Below are 6,586 nucleotides of genomic sequence, written 5' to 3'. Positions count from 1 at the left end.
CCGGGGACTAGGCGTTTAGAGATACTTTGCTATCTTAGTTGTTCATTTATTCTCTGTCATATCTTCTTATCCTATCATCGTTCTAATTTTGTTTTCTTTATTTTGATGCAGCTCCAGGTTATGACCCGAGAGAACCCTTCGATACTAATTGAAGGAGATCCTGAACTTGAATGTACACTCAGGAAAAGAGGTAAAGAACCTGTGCAAGAACCGCTGAATCAAGTTGAAGTGGATGTTGAAGGATCTAACAACACGCCGGAACAGAATGAACAATAGAGACTACTCTCTGATTACGCCAGACCATCAATACTAGGGATACAATCTAGCATTGTGCGACCCCCGATTACAGCTAGAAACTTTGAGTTGAAGCCACCATTCATCAAGATGATACAACAGTCATTGCAATTCAATGATTTGGCCAATGAGTATTCAAACAATCATATTGAGAACTTCTTGGAAGTTTGTGACATGCTGAAGATCAACGGTGTTACAGATGAGCTGAACAGTGGTTACATTCTTCACCACGACCATCCATCACGACATGGAATGAAATGGTCGAAGCTTTTCTTGCAAGGTACTTTCCTTCGGGGAAATCAGCAAAGCTTCGCAATGAGATATCATCGTTTGTTCAGATGGATCTCGAATCCTTGTTTGAGACATGGGAGCGATTCAAGGATCTTTTGCGGAAGTGCCCATAGCATCTATTTCCCGAATGGATGATCATTCAGACCTTCTACAACTGGTTACATCCAAGTACAAGACAACTTCTTGATGCTGCCGTAGGAGGTACAATGGGGAATAAGACCCCCGATGAAGCCCGACAATTAGTAGAAGAAATGGCCATGAATAGTGACCAATGGAATGCAAGGGAAAGGAAAAAAGTGGCCTGACTTCATGAGATCGATGCAGTTACATCGTTGGCGGCCCAAGTGGAGGCATTGAGTAAGAAGTTAGACACTCTAACTTCTCCTAGATTGGCGGGCATGATTAATTGCGATGGATGTGGGGGAGAACATGCCCCATTCGATTCCCCGATAGCCATTGGTGGTACTTCATCCGTTGAGCAAGTTTGACTTTGTAGGTAATGCAATGTGAAACGAAGGCAATCCTTATAGCAACACCAACAACCAGGGTGGGGGAATCACCCAAATTTCTCATGGAGTAACCAAGGGCAACAAAAGGCCGTAAAATAACCGGGTTTCTAACAATAACAACATGCCCCGAACATGGAAATAGAGTTTCAGGTTTGGAGACCCGGATGACCGACTTAGAGAAAATCTTGACCCGATTTGTGCAATCATCGGATACACGGTTCATTGCAATTGCACATTAACATTCTTTTTGTGGAGGCATTGTCTCAGATGCCTCTGTATGCTAAGTTCTTGAAAGATCTATTGACCAACAAGAGAAAGTTGGAAGAGAGTGGATCGGTGATCTTAGATGCCTCTTGTTGAGCAATTTTGTTAAAGAATATGCCGAACAAGAAGAAAGACCCGGGAAGTTTCATTATCCTGTGCAACATTGGCAACTTGAGTGAAAAGATGCCATTGGCAGACTCAGGGGCCAGTATCAATGTCATGCCATACTCTTTCTTTCAGAAGCTAGGCTTGGGAGAGCCTAGACCGGACGGTGAGACATCCGAGGGGCATCATTGAAGATGTGCTTGTCAAGGTGGAAAAGTACATATTTCTTGTAGATTTTGTAGTGTTGGATGTCGATGAGGATGCAGATGTTGCTTTGATATTTGGTAGGCCATTCTTGCGCACTTCCAAGGCATTGATCGACATGGACGGTGGAGAGTTGACACTGAGGGTTGGAGATTACACGCTCACATACTGCCTTGCTGAAGCCAAGTGATATTCTCTTGAATTTGATGATACTTTATATTTTCTTGACACTACTGATGAACTAATAGATAAATATATGCAGGAAAATGTTGAATCCGGACCAATATGAGGGGTTGCTGGACCAAGATGAGGAGAACGAGGAACTAAAATATGCTCCGGAAGATGAAGCGAGCGAGAAGATACCACAAGAAATGCCCCAAGGCTGCTAGGGATGTGCATAAATGGAAAAAAGGTGACAAGCCTATAATTACTAACAAGCTCGACAACTCTCCCTCTACCTTCAAGAGGTTGTGCTCATCATGCTTTCAAGTCATGGGTAAGAGGGAAACCTTTATCTATCAGCCCCCGTGAGGTAAGATAAGGTACGTCAAGCTTAGAGACGTTAAACAAGCGCTTCTTGGGAGGCAACACAAGTCTTTAATATTTTTCTAGTTTTTACTTTAGTGTTTGCATAAATAAGGTTTTGAGTGTTCGTGTCCTGATTTTGAGATGTTATTTCTGTGATTTTCTCGTGGATCTTTGGTGCACACACGTGTTTAAATGAGTATTTTGAAGTTTTTTGTCGTTTGAGCATGTCGGGTGTTTTTGTCTGGCGTAATTGCATGATGAAAGCAGTCTCTTAGTGGTTTTATATGTTCAGGAATTTTCTGCAGAGCCTGCAGAGCTTTCCAAAGCATCCAGAGAAAACGCATGGGAGTGTGGAATTTCCACACGCTCGTGGGTCTCTACTGAGAGCTCATCCAGAGAAGGCATAGGGGCATGGACTGGCCCTTGTGAATGACCTTGTAATATTCACATGCCCGTGGGTAATTTCCGCACGGGCGTGTGTATTCCTGCTGAAACGTAGAGATTTTTCCTGAGAAAACACAGGGGCGTGGACTCGCTCCTATGGATGACCCTGTGATAAACACACGGGCGTGGGTAATTTCCACATGCCCGTGTGGATCTCTGCAGAGGAGCACTCTTGCATCCCGAGAATACACAAGGGTGGGTTAGTGGCCCTATGAACTGGCCCTGTACATGTCCAACCCATGGGGAATTTTCGCACGGGCATGTGAAACACTTAGAGTTTTCTAAGGTTGGACGGAGAAGCCAAAGGGGCATGGGGATGCCCCTGTGGGTCGGGCGCACGGGTGTGGGTATTTTCCGCACCCCCGTGTATATGCATTCAGAGAGACTTGAGTGTTTTCCAAAGAGCTCACAGGGGCATGAATCTGCCCCTGTGAAGCTCTCCTGTAAAGCCACATGGGCGTGGGTAATTTTCACACGCTCGTGTGGATGTACAGAAACTCTAGAGTCAAGGGTTTTTCTTTAAAATCTATTAAAGTTTCTCTATCTTCACACTCCAAATTGTTCAGAAAAATAAAACACTCACTCGCCATACCTTGCATCGTCATTTTAGAAGGATTTTACTTTATTTTTCCAGCTGATTTTAGGCTTTACATGTCCAACTCATCGGTAAACCCTTTTCCCTCCTCTTCTTCGTAAATGTTTGATTTAATTGATAAAACTGGTAAATATTGCTTCATTTCTAAAATTCGAAGGGGTAAGCATGCTTAGAAAGAAGTTAGAGGAGATTTGATGATGTATTTGTGAGTTTTTAGCATGCGGTCATGCGTTTTTCACGCCCCGTGGATCCACACGGGCATGTGGAGATTCCACACGACCATGTGGGTTTTTGCAACATTAACCTATGAGTATTCTTGATCAAATTTCTTCTCAAACCTTGCAGGAATGGCTCCCCGGTCGAAGAAGCAAGCTGACAAACGTCCGTGTAAGCATTCCCCTGAGTCGGATCACATGGAGTTTGCTATTCCCGAGAATCAGGCTCGATTTGAACGACTGTCTAAGCTCAGGTTCGGTCAAACCTGATTCCCGGACATGAGCATTCTCAGGGAAGTTCAGTCAGCGGAAGACATGGTAGATGTGGTCGAAGAGTTGTTGTCTGTGGGTAGCTAGAGCTGTCTATTGTCTACCTGAGAGCCAGCTATTCGTCAGCTCACTTTGGAGGTGCTTTCATAATTTGAATTTGACCGCTCTTACTCGAGCTTCAATAGTGTCGATATTATACAGTTTAGAGGACTCGGCCATGATCACAACGTGAGTATTACGCAGTTCTCCATCTATCTGGGCTTGTATGATGAGGTTTACACGGATACAGAGGAGTATGATCGATTACCCACAGATTATCCTAGCAGTTTAACTCCCTAGAGGGCATATAGGATACTTTGTGGGGAGGGGCAGTATGAGCCATGAGTGTCCAAGTCTACGTGTCTTTCTCGGCCAGCATACAGATACATCCACACCGTTCTTAGCCGATCAGTGAACGGGCTTGGTGATAGCACAGGGGTACTTAGCAGACAGGAGCTACTATACCTGTACTCCATGGTGCAGAGAGAGCCGATTCATTTGGGCCACATTCTGGCTGAGTACATGCGCTACCAAAGCCAGTATGTCAGAGCAGGAGTCATTTTCTCATGCCCATATATCACGAGACTAGTCATAGGCATAGGTATTCTGGACTCAATTCGAGGGGCCGAGAAAGCGAGTATACCTGCTTCCCTGGGCATAGAGACGTTGAGGATGATGGGGATGGTTCGCAGAGTCTAGTCCAGAGTGTATGCCTTGATTACACCTACCCCGGAGGTAGCAGAGGAAGATGATGACATTATCGAGAGTTCTCAGCCTTCTCCCGAGCCTCAGCCGACACCGGTGGAGACCAAGGTACCTCCTGTGGCAGAGGAGCCACTCCCGGTACGCATGTTTTCACCGTCTCGAACCTATTATCATTTTGAGAGACTCGAGAGTGCGGTGGGGGTGCTTCGGACAAAGATCACTGAGGTCCGAGCTACACAAGCAGCGCAGTATACAAAGTTTATGGCACATTTTCATACAATACAGCAGATTCTTGAACGAGATGTTGCAACATCATTTATTCTGAGACCTCGGAACGCTACGGCTCCTCCGGCTTCACCATCACTAGATCCATCGGCACCTTTTGATTATCCAGCAGAAGAGCCAGTGCGTGACACCGACACTTGATGTGTCATTCTTTATTTCTTTCTTGTTATCTTATTTTGTATTGTTGTTAGACTTGCACTACTCAGAAAGAATTTTCCTTCTGAGTATGTCTTTTATTTTTATTTTGTTGTCTCGAGTTGTAGTTCATTGCTCTATCTTTTATATATACTCGAGTTTTTTTTGTTGAGCTTCACTGAACCCCCTTGTGTACGCGTGCAGATGGTCTTTTTAGTTTGGGAAATGAGTACTAGTCATGGACACAGCCAATGTGGGTCGTGTGTGCTTCACAACCAGTTGGAACTTTATTCCCAAGGATTTAGCTCCATCAAACACAACACTAGGAGTATTGTTTCAATTGTAAGTTCCACATTTATGCTTGATTGATTTATTTTTTATTGTGCTTGCATGGTATATTGGGGACAATGTACATCTTAAGTACTTGGGGGAGTTCAGATTGCACATGTTCTTTATATAAATTTGGATTGACATACATGTTCACATAGCCAATGGCAGTTCACCTTAGTTACAATGATTGCATTCTCGAGTTTAGGATAACTTTAACATTGAATGTTTCATCCTCTAGTTTGTTCTTGAATTTTTAGGAATTTTTGCCCGATTGATACCTTTTGCACTACTCACTCTTGAAACTCTTTTGGAAACTCAAGTTCGATGTTTAAGGGACTAATTAGTTTTGTTTCTTGTGTCATTTTGCTTTTATATATATATATATATAGATGTAGATATATTGTTTAGTTGTGCATTTTGGGTGAAAAGAGCTACCACCTATGAAGTATGAAGCTACTCTCATAAGTCGTATACTAGTTATGCCCTAATGAGAGAAAGAACTATCTCATGGGATGAGTGAAAGCTAACACCTCGAAAGTGTGAAAGCCACCTTAGCGGCCGCTTGGGAAAGGGCTATCTTAGAGGATGTGTGACTACCATCCTTTTATTTCGTTATGTTTTGTAGATAAATAAGTCAGTTATACTTAGAACTTTGAGTAGTGTACTTTGGGTTGAATTGAGTGAGTTTGGACACACATACACAATTTCGGGCTTGTTGTCCTTTTTGATTCGAGGTTTTAGCTAGAGCATTAATTTTTCATTTTTAGTGTCAAAATTTTCCTTACTTGTAGAATGCTCTCCTTGCATGCTTTGGTGAATCTAAGGCCGAGCATTTTAAATATTTCCTTCGTTTATGCTTCAATGTCTTATTTTTGCTTGAGGACAAGCAAAAGCTTAAGTGTGGGGGAGTTTGATAAGTGCTTGTGTGATAAGAATGCGAAGTGTTCTTTCCTTTTGTTGAGCATTACTTTTAGCAAGTTTAAGTGCTAATACATGTGTATTTGTGTTCTTTTACGCATGTAGGGTTGTGAAGCTAAGTATTGAGAAAAAAACCAAAAATAGATCGTAAACGCATTATTTGGTGGAATCTTGGAAGGAACAAACAGGAAGACACAAGTGGGACTCCAAGATACATGAATGTGTGCCAACCTCCATGAATTCAAGTGACTACAATGAGTTGGAGAGGCACAAAGGCAGTCACATTTGCGTATCCCGACTTGCGCATTGATAACATGACCTCCACCAATGAAGCTTTTAATTGAAGAAGACATACTATCTATGACATAAACGTGTGACCGTTTATGTTGTCTCGATGAAAAGCGTGGAATTGGGAGTGTTTTGGGCGAGTTCTGTAGCAGGTACTGTAGCTTATC

General features: G+C 43.0%; 1 non-coding gene across 1 annotated transcript; it reads right to left on the bottom strand.

Annotated features, from left to right (window-relative positions):
* Positions 1-599: 599 nt before the first annotated feature.
* Positions 600-701, bottom strand: LOC120262559. Its single transcript, XR_005536826.1, has one exon. It is a non-coding gene; the product is annotated as a small nucleolar RNA R71 (small nucleolar RNA).
* Positions 702-6,586: the final 5,885 nt, after the last annotated feature.

This window comes from Dioscorea cayenensis, chromosome 5 (genome assembly GCF_009730915.1).
Source record: "Dioscorea cayenensis subsp. rotundata cultivar TDr96_F1 chromosome 5, TDr96_F1_v2_PseudoChromosome.rev07_lg8_w22 25.fasta, whole genome shotgun sequence".
NCBI classification, from domain to species: Eukaryota; Viridiplantae; Streptophyta; class Magnoliopsida; order Dioscoreales; family Dioscoreaceae; genus Dioscorea; species Dioscorea cayenensis.
This window is presented reverse-complemented; position numbering and strand designations above follow the sequence as displayed.